Raw genomic sequence first — 15,981 nt, 5'->3', positions numbered from 1 at the left:
TTCATTTAACAATTTGGGCCTTTTGGGCCTTATATGTTTTGGGTCTAGATGCAACGGGTATTTGGGTTACAGTTCACAAGTAGAATTTTTGGGTTTGATTTTGGGTTTTAATTTTTCGGCAGTGGTTAGTGGGTTTGTATTTTGGGTTCTCTAAAAAATAAACATTTATTTATTTATTTATTTTTTGGTTTTAAGGCCCGGGCAGAAATGGGCTACTACAGCTGCCCCTCTTTGCTCATTGTCGTATAACGGTAATAGAGCAAAGACTATAAAAGGACCCATTTTGCCTGGTCTGGCCAAGTCTCAAAATCTTGATCCTCATATTCCTCAAAGGTATTCTGACATCTTCAGGAGTGTCAAATTGGCTATCTTCCACCTGCTTCTTGAAAACTTAGGAATACCAAATCTGTTATTTTTTATCTGCTCTCTGCCAATACAGAGATGCCAAATCTGCTATTTTCGATCTACTCTCTGACAATACAGAGACGCCAAATCATCTTAGATCTGCTTCAACGTAAACACGTGAAAGCCAAATCTGCTATGTCTTCAATTTGCTCTCTGACAATACAGAGATGCCAAATTTGCTATCTTCGATCTGCTCTCTGACAATACAGAGACGCCAAATCATCTTAGATCTGCTTCAACGTAAACACGTGAAAGCCAAATCTGCTATGTCTTCAATTTGCTCTCTAATAATACAGAGATGCCAAATTTGCTATCTTCGATCTGTTCTCTGACAATACAGAGACGCCAAATCATCTTAGATCTGCTTCAGCGTAAACACGTGAAAGCCAAATCTGCTATGTCTTCGATCTGCTCCTTGTAAACGTAAGGACGCCAAATCATCTTAGATCTACTTCGATATGGAAACATCTGAAAGTTAGATCTGCTATGTCTTTGATCTGCTCTCTGTCGAATACAGAGATGCCAAATCTGTTTCTTCGATTTGTTCTCTGACAATACAGAGATGCCAAATCATCTTGGATCTGCTTCAGCGTAAACACTTGAAGGTCAGATCTTCTATGCTTTAGCCTATTACCCTACTGCTTAGGGGGTTAAGGCGCATCAATCTTCATTGTCCCTTGAAGGACATGACCTGTATAATGTGTATGAGTTCATGTCTAATGATTAGGATGCTATGATCGAAATGAGTCAAATGCTCCTAATTAAACATGTTATAATGTTTATGAATATGACCCCTATTCCAGACGTCACTACTCCTTCCTTCGTCAAAGCTCATCCTTATTTCTCTCAAAATATCATTCTTACTCAGCCTGTGGGTTCGTACCATTCTTCAAATGCTATGATCCATCAAAAATGTTTGTAAGATGATCCTCTCTTAGGATCGGATTGTTTGATTTGTCCAATCATCATTTTGGACTAAAGAAAGAATTCCCTTGAGTTCTTTTGAACTTTACTTACGTGAATTCCTCAAACAATTGTTCCATTTTAGTTTCTTGTATTATCTAGAAACTTCCAAAGTAATGAGCAAACTTCATTTGTGAAAATTATTTAGTTCATCTATCATTATTTAATACGACACACTTTAAGAATAATGGAAGATGAATTTAATCTTGAGACTAATTAGATTTGAATGAATTTGTCAAAAATACAAAAGGAATTAATCTAAAAGCCTATCTTTAAGAAGAAATAGAATCTAAAGATAGCAAACAAGATAAAAGTTAGATACTCTAGATATCGCTGCTTGAGCATCTATACACCAGCTCCATGAAGACTTCCTTAAGTTCAACATGTGTTTAAAGATCAAAGTACTTCGTTGATGCCCCGATATGCAACGCGCTTCATTCTTTACTGAATCAGATATAGCAAGATTACCGTGTGTTCTTCAAAATTTGAGCTGCCCTTTCGGGTTTTCAACTCAAAAACCCTTTGGTCAAAAGGCGTCCTTTGCGAGTTTTCACCTTGGCCTCTCCATTTTTTCTTCTTTTTTTTTCGAAAACTCAAGGCGCCCTTTACAGGTTTTCACCCTGGATTCTCCTCTCCTTTAGACAAAGTATTTTTTGACTGAGTCTGAATTTACTAGGTTAGGTAAACTCTTCCCATCCATTTCTGTCAAGATCAATGCACCTCCAAAGAAAGCCTTCTTCACAACATACGACCCTTCCCAATTTGCCATCCATTTTCCTCTAAAGTCCTTCTGAATGGGGAGGATCTTTTTTAATACAAGATCCCCTTCATGGAATTCTCTTGGACGTACTTTCTTATCATAAGCTCGCATCATTCGCTTCTGATACATCTGACTATGGCGAATAGCTTTTAGCCTCTTCTCTTCAATCAAGTTCGATTGGTCAAACCGCGATTGAATCCACTCTGCCTAATTCGAAGAGAAGGTATTTCAACTTCAATGGGTAATACTGCCTCCATCCCATAAACTAGCGAGAAAAGAGTTACCCTAGTAAAAGTTCTAATAGACGTTCGATAGGCTAAGAGTGCAAACGGTAACTTCTCATGCCAATCTCTGTAAGTTTCAATCATTTTCCCCACTATCTTCTTGATGTTTTTGTTAGCAGCTTCCACTGCCCCATTCATCTTTGGGCGATATGGAGATGAATTATGATGCTTAATCTTGAACTGACTACAAACTTCTGCTATCATTTTGTTGTTCAAGTTCAATGCATTGTCTGATATGATCCTTTCAGGCATCCCATACCGGTAAATGATCTCTTTCTTCAAGAATCGACTTACAGCCGACTTAGTAACATTTGCATAAGAAGCAGCCTCTACCCACTTCGTGAAGTAATCAATGACCACGAAAATAAAGTGATGTCCATTTGAGGCTTTTGTTGATATCAGCCCAATGACATCCATGCCCCACATGGAAAAAGGCCATGGAGAAGTCATAACATGTAGAGGTGAAGGGGGTACGTGAATCTTGTCTCCATAAATCTGACATTTATGGCATTTCTTGGCGTAGTTGATACAATCCCCTTCCATAGTAGACCAATAATATCCAAACCTCATGATTTGTCTAGCCATCGTGAAACCATTAGCGTGTGTCCCACAAACACCCTCATGTACTTCTTCCAAGATTAACTTAGCCTCCATGGCGTCAACACATCTCAACAATACTTGGTCTTTTCTTCTTTTGTACAAGATGTTCCCATCCAAAACGTAATCACAAGCTAATCTCCTTAAAGTTCGCTTATCATTTTCAGTTGCCTGTTCTGGGTATTTATGATCTCTCACGTATCGCAATATATCCTGATACCAAGGGTTATCATCCTTTTCTTCTTCCTCAATATTACAACAACTAGCTGGAGCCTCAAAGATACTCATCTGAATGCGTCTTATCTCCTCCTCTTTATTTGCTCTAATCATTGAGGCCAAGGTTGCTAGAGCATCTGCCATCTGGTTTTCGTCTCGTGGGATATAATTGAAAATGATTTTATCAAACTCCTCAAGTAACCCCAAAACTATCTTTCGATAATTGATCAATTTAGAATCCCTTGTCTCCCATTCACCTCTAAGCTGGTAAATTACCAACGCAGAGTCTCCACATACTTCCAAGGTTCTTATCCCTCGAGCTATAGCCGCTCGGAGTCCCATGATGCACGCTTCATACTCGGCCATATTGTTTGTGCAATCAAAATCCAATTTGCACGTGAATGGATAATAATTGCCATTTGGGGATACCAGGACTGCCCCAATTCTATTTCCCACTGCATTGGATGCCCCATCAAAGCTCAACTTCCAATGATAATCCTCTGTAGTTACTACACACATCAACTCCTTCTTTGGGAAATCAAAATTTAATGGCTCATAGTCTTCTAGAGCTCTACTAGCCAGAAATTCTACTATCGTTCTTCCTTTTATAGCCTTCTGGCTCACATAAACTGTGCCAAACTCTGAAAGTAGAATTTGCCACCTTGTCATTCTCCCATTCAAAGCTGTTGACTCCATCATATACTTCAAAGGATCAAGTTTTCAAATAAGCCAAGTAGTATGATATAGCATGTACTGTCTTAACCATCAAGTCATCCAGATTAAAGCACAACACAATTTCTCAATTGGCGAATATCTCATCTCACACTCTGTAAATTTCTTACTGAGGTAATATATCGCCCTCTCCTTTCTTCCCGACTCATCATGTTGACCAAGCACATCCCATGGAATTACAAAACACCAACAAGTACAGAATTAAGGTTTTATCTAGACTAGGTGGAGATAGTACTGGAGCATTTAACAAGTATTGCTTGACTTTATCAAAGGCATTCTGGAATTCCTCATTCCAAGTACCTTGGTTGTACTTTCTAAGGAGGCGAAATATAGGATCACATTTCTCAGTTAATTTCAAAATAAACCAAGCAATATAATTCAACCTTCCAAGAAAACCCCAGACTTCTTTCTGAGTACGTGGTGGAGGCAAATCTCGTATGGCTCTAACTTTATCGGAGTCAACTTCGACTCCTTTTTCACTGACCACAAAGCCTAACAATTTCCCTGACCTAGCTCCGAAAGTGCACTTTGCCGGATTAAGTTTTAAATGAAACTTCCTTAATCTCAAGAATAGTTTCTTTAAAACTTCAATATGTTCCTCCTCCATTCGAGATTTGGCAATCATATCATCGACATACACCTTAATTTCCTTGTGCATCATATCGTGAAATAAGGTCACCATAGCCCTCTGGTATGTTGCCCCTGCATTCTTCATCCCAAAAGGCATTACCTTGTAACAAAAGGTACCCTACAATGTTATGAAGGTGGTTTTGTCCATGTCTTCAGGATGCATCTTTATTTTATTATATCCCGAGAAACCATCCATAAAGTAAAATAATGAATATCCCGCTGTATTGTCTACCAAAGTGTCTATGTGTGGCAGAGGGAAATTATCTTTTGGGCTAGCTTTGTTCAGATCTCTGTAGTCAATGCACATTCATACCTTTCCATCCTTCTTAGGAACTAGAACAATGTTAGCTACCCATTCAGAGTACTTCACCTCTTGTAAGAATCCTACATCAAATTACTTCTTGACTTCATCCCTTATTTTCAACATGATATTTGGCCTCATTCTTCGCAACTTTTGTTGGACTGGCTTACAATCCTGCCTTATTGGGAGACGATGCACCACAATATATTTAACCCTGGCAACTCAATCAGTCCTTGCCTTGTGTTCTCAGTAATATGTGTGCCAATTTTCACCTCTTTCCCTTCCTCTAGGGCTACATTCTCTATTGCCTCTTTCTCATGTGGCATGATTTGTTTCTCTTCTTATTTTACCATCCTCAATAGATCCAGAGATACATCACAATTCTGACTGTGACAGCCCAAAATTGACCCTAGTCGGAATGTGGTTTCGGGACCACAAAACCGAGGCATAAAAATAATTTAAAATTTATTTTGATGCCTATAATATGTGTGTGCTCATGTGTGACATTTCTTGATGATTGATTTAGTGTTATAAAGGTGAATTTCACTAGAAGGGACTTAGTAGTGAACTTTGAAAGTACGATAGGGAAATGTGTGATGACTAATTAAAGCATGCATGCAAAACAATGGACTTGCATGTCAAATTCCCCTTTTTATAGCTAGTGGCCGGCCATGACAAGGAATTATGGGCAAAAATCATGTCATGAAACATGTTTGGTAAGTGGGTTATGTTTGAATGAATAGAATAAGGAGTATGGAATAAAAAAAATGTGTGTGTGAAGGCTCCTTTCCCCCATTGCCGTGTAACTAAGAAAGAAAAACAAAAAAGTTGTTCATCTTTTTCCTCCTTCTTTTGGCCGAAAATTCTAAGAGGAAGAAGAGATTTTGCTTCATTTTCTTTGTTTAGAAGAGATCTAGAAGAAGATTTGGCTAAACTTGCATCAAGATTAAGGTATGTATGAGGTTGTGTTATGAGTTTCATGCATGTTTTAGTTGCTAACTTGATGTTCATGTTAGCCATGGTTCAAATCCTTGTTATGCCATGGAAATGGTATTTGGCCAAAGTTGTTATTGTGTTAAAGCCATTGCATGCTAAATGTGAAGCTTGCTAATGATGCATGTAATGATGGATTGTCTACTCTTGAAATTTCTTTGTAACAATCTTGAGTAAGACATTGAGTTTTCTTTTTTGTTTAACCATGACCGAAGTTGAAAGGGGCATGATTGTGATGTATTCGGCCATGAAGCATTCATGAGCATGGTTTATGCTTCTTGCATGTTAGTTAAAATTTGTGCTTTGGATGGTTATGGACACCTTGAAATTGCCTTGCACCTATATGTGTATATATGTTTGCACATGATATTTTGGTGATGAAGAAAGTGATAAATATGTTTGTTTAAAGAAGAAATTTGTTGAAGAATGTTGTGAAATTTGCATGTACATTCGGCCTAGTACATGTATAGGGTGAAAAACCTTGAAATTATTTTTGATTTTGTGTATTTATGACCATGTATAATCGGCCACATGAGTAATTTGAGCACTTGATGTTATGTTAAAATTCTTGAACTTAAATATATGGATGTATGTATATGTGGCCATATAATGGCGTTTTGGTTCAAAGGTTGAATGATAAATTATAATAAAGTGAGATGATATGAGATGCCGAATGTGATTGACTAGTAAACATTATTGAGAAAATATTGAATACTTCTACTTGTATTCGTTAAGCTCAAGAGCAAAGGGAGCTAAATCCGATAAAGGGAAGGAAAAGTGATCGAATAGCCGTTGAAGCCGTTCGACAACATCCGAGGTAAGTCCTCAAGAAATGACCCTACTCGAATTATGTGAAATGAAATATGGATGTGTAATGATTATTGATTTATGTGTGTATGAGTATTTGAATGATACCCGGGCTAAGTCCGGCGATTATGCAAGTGATATGTTTGTGTTTGAGCCTTAGTAACGAAAATGAAACATGGATGTGTAATGATTATTGATGTATGTGTGTGCATGAGCAATTGAATGATATCCGGCTAAGTCCCAAAGACATTTATGCTAGTAATTACATCCGGTTAAGACCAAGGCCATTGTGCTAGTGACTACATCCGGCTAAGACCAAGGCATTCGTGCAAGTTGTTAAATCGGGCTAATACCAAGGCATTTGTGCAAGTCGTTCGTCGGGCTAAGACCAAGGCATTCGTGCATGTGGTTATATCCGGTTGTATTCAAGAAGCTTGGGCTGGAGGTGAGCGTTGGTTGCTGTAATAAATTTAATTAGTACGCTCGAAAAGTCCAAAGGATAAGGTATGTTTATATGTGCATTGGAAAAGTCGATATGTTTGAGTAACATTCGCTCAATCGACTAACGAGTTTTCAGCTATTGAATTGGTTGATATCTTGTGAAAGTATATAATGATGAAGTGTGAAGTAAGTATGATTATGTGAATGTGTATTAATGAAATGATTCATTTGGCTATGTGACTGATTTTATTGCTTGAGACTTACTAAGCATAAAAAAAATGCTTACCCCGTTGCTTTGGCTCTCTGTTTTATAGATTTTGCTCGTTAGCGATCGGATTCGGGATCATTAAAGTCGAAGTCATCTACACTATCAAAGCCTCCATTTTGGGTATAATTTTGGTTGAACTTTGAAATGGCATGTATAGGACTACCCTATTGTAGAAGGTCATGTACCTTTCGGTTTTATGTAAGCTTGGATAGCCATGCGAAAATGGCTTATATACGTTGTTAGTATGATTCTATAATCGTTTGTATGATGATCATTATGGGGTATGGAATGGTTTTGCAAAGATTAGCCATTGGAATGGTTAATCATGATCACACTTGTGCTATGTATGCAAAAAGGGCCAATTGAATCGTGGAAATCATGAAATAGGTAAAGGTTACCTTGAAAACAGATGCTGGCAGCAGCAGTGGTGTGGATTTGAAAAATCACCAAAATTTTTAGGAATGGTATTAAATAGTGAATAAGTTATGTAAATGAACCTTGATGAGTCTACTTTCATATGGAAGAAACGAAACGGTCATAGGAGTTACATGTTAAGAGATATTAAAGTTATTGTGAGACAGGGCCAGAACGGTTTCTGGGTCCCCTATCGTGACTTTAAAAATTTCCTATAAATTATCCAGAAAGAATTAGAAGTCATTCCTTATATTTTCAGATTTCATTTTGAGTCTAGTTTCATTAGAAACAAACGGCACCAGTATTAAATCCCTGTACAGAGAGATATTCAAGTTGTAACGTGCGAAGGTCAGAGCAGTCGATCCCTGTAACATGGGTGAATTTAACTAATAAACTGTACCAATTGGCCCGACCAAAAATTCTAGAAATAAATCCATGGAAGGATATATGAGTCTAAATTCAGGGAAAATTTACGGAATCAGTTTCTGAGTTTTGAAACTCGAGATATGATTTTTAAGGCGACAGTGACGCAGTTTTCCAGCCTGTCTGGAAATGCCAAATTGGTCGGTGCTTTAAGAGGATTTAGCTCGTTAACCCCTCGCGTCCGACACCGGCGATGGTCTCGGGTTCGGGGTGTTACAATTTTATTGGTATTAGAGCTACGGTTTAGTCGATTCTAGGACTACCGTGATATGTTTGGGGTCTAGCTATACATGCCATTAAATGATGAATTGATAGTGTGGTGATTTCTGACAATTTGACTTTGTGTTTGTTTATAACAATGGATCCCGATCCCAACCGAGCAATAGCTGATGATGTGGAGAGTGTGGCGCCTGCTCCCGCGCAAGGGACAGCGCCGGCGGACTCTCAACCTATGGCCAGCAATCCGAACGATGAGGCTAGGCAAGCCTTTTATAGTGTGATGAATGACTGGTTTAACCAATACATTCGAACTAACACGGCTATTCCAAGAACCTCCATTTCCGACAAATGCAACCCTCAGACCTACAATACCTCCCAGAATCGACCAAATAAGGTCAAGTAAGCCCTCATCGATAGGATTCAAAACATGGGGCCACTGAATTTAAAGCTACGGATGATGACGATGCCGAGCAAGCTGAATTTTGGTTGGACAACACTATCCGGTGCTCGATGAGCTATCTTGTACACCGATGAGTGCTTAAAGTGTACCATCTCCTTGCTACGTGATTCCGCCTACTATTGGTGGAGTACTCGACTGTGGTGCCTAGAGAGCAAGTGACTTGGGAGTTCTTTCAAACCGAGTTCAAAAAAGTATATCATCGAGATTCATCGACCGAAGCGAAAGGAATTTCTTGATCTTAAGCAAGGCTCTATGTCGCCATCTGACTACGAACGAAAATTTGTGAGGCTTAGCCAGACGCGCGAGAATGCATTTCGTCCAAAGCTATTATGTGTAAACGCTCGAGGATGGGCTGAATGATGATATAAGGATGTTCGTTGGCATTCTCGAAATACGAGAGTTCGTAGTACTTGTTGAGCGAGCTTGTAAAGTCAAGAGCTTAGGAAGGAGAAACAAAAGTTGATGTGGGAACCGGAGAATTCGAAAAGGTCCTCGGAAAGTCTCTTCAACAGCATCAAGAGATTTCGAGATGATGTGAGCCGGTCTAGAGGCGCTTCGGGCTTTTCTAGACAAGATCGCGGTCGACCTCCTGTGACCACACGAGTCACTTCGATCGCCAGTGGTGGAAATGATCGCCGAAAAAGAGCGGAGTGTCTGCATTGTGGCAAATGGCATTCGGGAGTCTGAGGTTCCGTGATCGCTCTCGCTATAAGTGTGGATCGGTGACCACTTTATCAAGGACCGCCGAGGTTGCTTGGACAAAATGTAAGTCAAAGTGGAAACCCGGTGCTACCAACGTCAAGTAGGCCATCCGAAATGCAGCAATGCTAGTGGTGGTCGAGAGGGTCGAGAGATGCTACAACAAGACCCGAGGCTCGTACTCTGCTAGGACTTATGCCATACGCGACGCGAGGATCTTGCCTCACCGGATGTTATTATCGGTACTTTCACTCTTTTCGATACTAATGTGATTGCTTTGATTGACCCCGGTTCTACTCATTCTTATATATGTGAAACCTTAGCATCCAAGAAGACTTTGCCTATTGAGTCTCTCGAGTTTGTAATTCGGTGTCAAACCCTTGGGTCATTACGTGCTTGTCAACAAAGTGTGCAAGAAAAGTCCCTAGTATTCCGAGGTTCTTGTTTTCGGCGGACTTGATGCTTTTGCCGCTCGATGAATTCGACGTTATTCTTGGTTTGGATTGGTTGACCATGCACGATGCGTTGTAAATTGCAAAAGCAAGACTATCGATCCGAGGTGCGCGAATAACGAGATAATTCGGGTTGAGTCTACGGACTTAAAGGGTTGCCGGTGTAATATCGCAATGTTGGCCGGAAATATGTAAGAAAAGGGTGCGGCGTACCTTGCGTATGTGCTCGATGACAAGGAGTCAAGAGAAACCGAATCTGTGCGCTGGTTTGTGAATACCCGGATGTTTTCCTCAAGAATTGCCGGGTTTACCACCTGTTCGGAAATAGAGTTTGGCATCAAATTGGTACCGGTACCACTCCAATTTCGATAGCTCAGATCGTATGGCAATCGACGGAATTAAAGGAGTTGAAAGCTCGGTTGCAAGAATTGGTGGATAGAGGTTTTGCCTGCCCGAGTTTTTCGCCTTGGGGTGCGCCAGTGTTGTTTGTGAAAAAGAAGGATGGGACCATGAGGTTGTGCATTGACTATCATCAGCTTAATAAAGCGACGATAAAGAACAAATATCCGTTACCGCATATTGATGACTTGTTCGATCAACTGAAGGGAGCCTCAGTGTTCTCGAAAATAGATTTGAGATCGGGCTATTATCAGTTGCGAATTCGAGATTCGGACGTACCCAAGACTGCCTTCAGAACGAGATATGGTCACTACGAGTTTCTAGTGATGCCGTTTGGACTTACTAATGCCCCTGCGGTATTTATGGATTTGATGAATCGGATCTTCAGACCATATTTAGATCGGTTCGTAGTCGTATTCATTGATGACATCTTGGTCTATTCAAGAAATGAGACCGAACATGCTGAACACCTGAGGTTAGTGCTGCAAATTCTACGGGATAAGCAATTATATGCTAAGTTCAGCAAGTGTGAGTTCTGGTTAAGAGAGGTTAGCTTCTTGGGGCATGTGATATCTGCATCGGGCATTCGAGTCGACCCGAACAAAATTTCAGCCATACTTAACTGGAAGCCTCCGAGAAATATTACCGAGGTTCGGAGCTTTTTGGGGCTTGCCGGTTATTACCGACGATTTGTAAAAGGTTTCTCAACGATAGCCATGCCAATGACGAAGCTACTCCAAAAGGATGTTAAGTTCGAATGGACGGAGAAATGTCAGAAGAGTTTCGATCAACTGAAAACTTATTTGACTGAAGCCCCAATTCTAGTGCAACCCGAATCTGGCAAAGAGTTTGTCATCTATAGTGACGCCTCCCTACTTGGGTTAGGTTGTGTATTGATGCAAGAAGGTCGAGTTGTGGCCTATGCGTCGAGGCAATTAAAGCCACATGAGAAAAATTATCCGACCCATGATCTCGAATTGGTCGCCATCGATTCGCTTTTAAAGATTTGGCGACATTACTTATTTGGTGAGAGGTGCCATGTGTACTCGGATCACAAAAGTCTCAAATATTTGATGACCCAAAGAGACTTAAATCTGCGACAAAGACGTTGGCTCGAGCTATTAAAGGATTATGAGCTGGTCATTGACTATCACCCGGAAAGGCGAATGTGGTTGCGGATGCCTTGAGTCGTAAATCATTATTCGCTTTCTGAGCGATGAATGTGCACTTGTCCGCTCGATCCGACAATGTGTTAGTAGCTGAATTGAAAGCCAAACCATTATTGATACATCAAATTTGTGAAGCTCGGAAGGTCGACGATGAGTTGGTTGCAAACGGGCGAGTGTGTTCCGAACAAGGAATCGGAGTTTCGGATCGATGATGACGATTGTTTGAGGTTCGAAGTCGTCGTGTGTTCCAAAGAATTGAACTTATTTCGATAATTTGAACGAAGCCCATTGTAGCCGAATGGCAATCCACCCGGAAGTACAAAGATGTACAACGATTTGAAACGTCGGTTTTGGTGGCATGGTATGAAACGAGACATCTCCGACTTTGTTTGAGATGTTTAATATGTCAACAAGTGAAAGCGGAACATCAAGTGCCTTGAGATTACTTCAACCGATCACGATACCCGAGTGGAAATGGGATCGAGTCACAATGGACTTTGTATTGACCGCCATTGTCAGCAAGTAAGAAGGATGCGATTTGGGTCGTGGTAGATAGACTGACTAAGTCGGCTCACTTTGTCCCCGTACGTACGGATTTTTCAATGGACAAATTAGCTGAATGGTACGTTTCTCAGATTGTGAGATTACACGGGGTGCCTATTTCTATCGTGTCGGATAGAGATCCGAGATTTACCTCGCGATTTTGGAAGAAGTTGCAAGAAGCTTTGGGTACCAAGTTGCATTTCAAAGACCGCCTTTCACCCCCAAACCGATGGTCAATCCGAGCGGATAATTCAGATACTTGAGGATATGTTGAGATGTTGCATCCTCGAGTTCGTGGTTCATGGGAACGGTATTTGCCTTTGATTGAATTCGCTATAACAATAGTTTTCAATCAAGTATTAGGATGGCACCTTACGAGGCTTTGTACGGTCGTAAATGCCGTACACCATTGTTTTGACCGAGCTCGGTGAAAGCAAAATTTTCGGGTGGATTTGATTAGAGATCTGAATGTAAAGTGAAAGTAATCCGTGAAAGTCTCAAGATAGCCTCCGATCGTCGAAGTCGACGCGGATCTGAAGCGTAAGGACATCGAGTATCGTGGGAGATAAAGTGTTTCTCAAGGTCTCGCCTTGGAAAAAGATACTCGATTCTACCGTAAGGGCAAGTTGAGCCCGAGGTTCATTGGGCCATATGAGATATCCGAAGCGAGTTGGTCCAGTGGCATATCATTTGATTTTGCCCCCTGAACTCGAAAAGATTCACGATGTCTTTCATGTTTCGATGCTTCGACGCTATAGATCTGATCCATCGCACGTGAGTAGTCCATCAGAAGTTGAAATTCAAGCCAATATGAGTTATGAGGAAGAACCGATTCGTATCCGCACGTGAAGTGAAAGAGTTGCGAAACAAGCGGGTTCCGCTAGTGAAAGTGTTATGGCTCAAACACGGATAGAAGAAGCTACTTGGGAAACCGAGAACTCTATGAAAGAGCGATACCCAACCCTACTTACGGTAAGATTTTCGGGACGAAAATTTCTTAAGTGGGGAGAGTTGTGATGACCCAAAATTGACCCTAGTCGGAATGTGGTTTCGGGACCATGAAACCGAGGCATAAAAATAATTTAAAATTTATTTTGATGCCTATAATATGTGTGTGCTCATGTGTGACATTTCTTGATGATTGATTTAGTGTTATAAAGGTGAATTTCACTAGAAGGGACTTAGTAGTGAACTTTGAAAGTACGATAGGGAAATGTGTGATGACTAATTAAAGCATGCATGCAAAACAATGGACTTGCATGTCAAATTCCCCTTTTTATAGCTAGTGGCCGACCATGACAAGGAATTATGGGCAAAAATCATGTCATGAAACATGTTTGGTAAGTGGGTTATGTTTGAATGAATAGAATAAGGAGTATGGAATAAAAAAAAATGTGTGTGTGAAGGCTCCATTCCCCCCGTATTGCCGTGTAACTAAGAAAGAAAAACAAAAAAAGTTGTTCATCTTTTCCCTCCTTCTTTTGGCCGAAAATTTTAAGAGGAAAAAGAGATTTTTGCTTCATTTTCTTTGTTTAGAAGAGATCTAGAAGAAGATTTGGCTAAACTTGCATCAAGATTAAGGTATGTATGAGGTTGTGTTATGAGTTTCATGCATGTTTTAGTTGCTAACTTGATGTTCATGTTAGCCATGGTTCAAATCCTTGTTATGCCATGGAAATGATATTTGGCCAAAGTTGTTATTGTGTTAAAGCCATTGCATGCTAAATGTGAAGCTTGCTAATGATAGATGCAATGATGGATTGTCTACTCTTGAAATTTCTTTGTAACAATCTTGAGTAAGACATTGAGTTTTCTTTTTTGTTTAACCATGACCGAAGTTGAAAGGGGCATGATTGTGATGTATTCGGCCATGAAGCATTCATGAGCATGGTTTATGCTTCTTGCATGTTAGTTAAAATTTGTGCTTTGGATGGTTATGGACACCTTGAAATTCGGCCTTGCACCTATATGTGTATATATGTTTGCACATGATATTTTGGTGATGAAGAAAGTGATAAATATGTTTGTTTAAAGAAGAAATTTGTTGAAGAATGTTGTGAAATTTGCATGTACATTCGGCCTAGTACATGTATAGGGTGAAAAACCTTGAAATTATTTTTGATTTTGTGTATTTATGACCATGTATAATCGGCCACATGAGTAATTTGAGCACTTGATGTTATGCTAAAATTCTTGAACTTAAATATATGGATGTATGTATATGTGGCCATATAATGGTGTTTTGGTTCAAAGGTTGAATGATAAATTATAATAAAGTGAGATGATATGAGATGCCGAATGTGATTGACTAGTAAACATTATTGAGAAAAATATTGAATACTTCTACTTGTATTCGTTAAGCTCAAGAGCAAAGGGGAGCTAAATCCGATAAAGGGAAGGAAAAAGTGATCGAATAGCCGTTGAAGCCGTTCGACAACATCCGAGGTAAGTCCTCAAGAAATGACCCTACTCGAATTATGTGAAATGAAATATGGATGTGTAATGATTATTGATTTATGTGTGTATGAGTATTTGAATGATACCCGGGCTAAGTCCCGAAGGCGATTATGCAAGTGATATGTTTGTGTTTGAGCCTTAGTAACGAAAATGAAACATGGATGTGTAATGATTATTGATGTATGTGTGTGCATGAGCAATTGAATGATATCCGGGCTAAGTCTCGAAGACATTTATGCTAGTAATTACATCCGGGTTAAGACCCGAAGGCCATTGTGCTAGTGACTACATCCGGGCTAAGACCCGAAGGCATTCGTGCAAGTTGTTAAATCCGGGCTAATACCCGAAGGCATTTGTGCAAGTCGTTCGTCGGGCTAAGACCAAGGCATTCGTGCATGTGGTTATATCCGGTTGTATTCAAGAAGCTTGGGCTGGAGGTGAGCGTTGGTTGCTGTAATAAATTTAATTAGTACGCTCGAAAAGTCCAAAGGATAAGGTATGTTTATATGTGCATTGGAAAAGTCGATATGTTTGAGTAACATTCGCTCAATCGACTAACGAGTTTTCAGCTATTGAATTGGTTGATATCTTGTGAAAGTATATAATGATGAAGTGTGAAGTAAGTATGATTATGTGAATGTGTATTAATGAAATGATTCATTTGGCTATGTGACTGATTTTATTGCTTGAGACTTACTAAGCATAAAAAAATGCTTACCCGTTGCTTTGGCTCTGTTTTATAGATTTTGCTCGTTAGCGATCGGATTCGGGATCATTAAAGTCGAAGTCATCTACACTATCAAAGCCTCCATTTTGGGTATAATTTTGGTTGAACTTTGAAATGGCATGTATAGGACTACCCTATTGTAGAAGGTCATGTACCTTTCGGTTTTATGTAAGCTTGGATAGCCATGCGAAAATGGCTTATATACGTTGTCAGTATGATTCTATAATCGTTTGTATGATGATCATTATGGGGTATGGAATGGTTTTGCAAAGATTAGCCATTGGAATGGTTAATCATGATCACACTTGTGCTATGTATGCAAAAAGGGCCAATTGAATTGTGGAAATCATGAAATAGGTAAAGGTTATCTTGAAAACAGATGCTGGCAGCAGCAGTGGTGTGGTTTTGAAAAATCACCAAAATTTGTAGGAATGATATTAAATAGTGAATAAGTTATGTAAATGAACCTTGATGAGTCTACTTTCATATGGAAGAAACGAAACGGTCATAGGAGTTACATGTTAAGAGATATTAAAGTTATTGTGAGACAGGGCCAGAACGGTTTCTGGGTCCCCTATCGCGACTTTAAAAATTTTCTATAAATTATCCAGAAAGAATTAGA

This window comes from Gossypium arboreum, chromosome 11 (genome assembly GCF_025698485.1).
Source record: "Gossypium arboreum isolate Shixiya-1 chromosome 11, ASM2569848v2, whole genome shotgun sequence".
NCBI lineage: Eukaryota > Viridiplantae > Streptophyta > Magnoliopsida > Malvales > Malvaceae > Gossypium > Gossypium arboreum.
The sequence above is the reverse complement of the archived record's forward strand: the minus strand, read 5'-3'. Positions refer to the sequence as shown.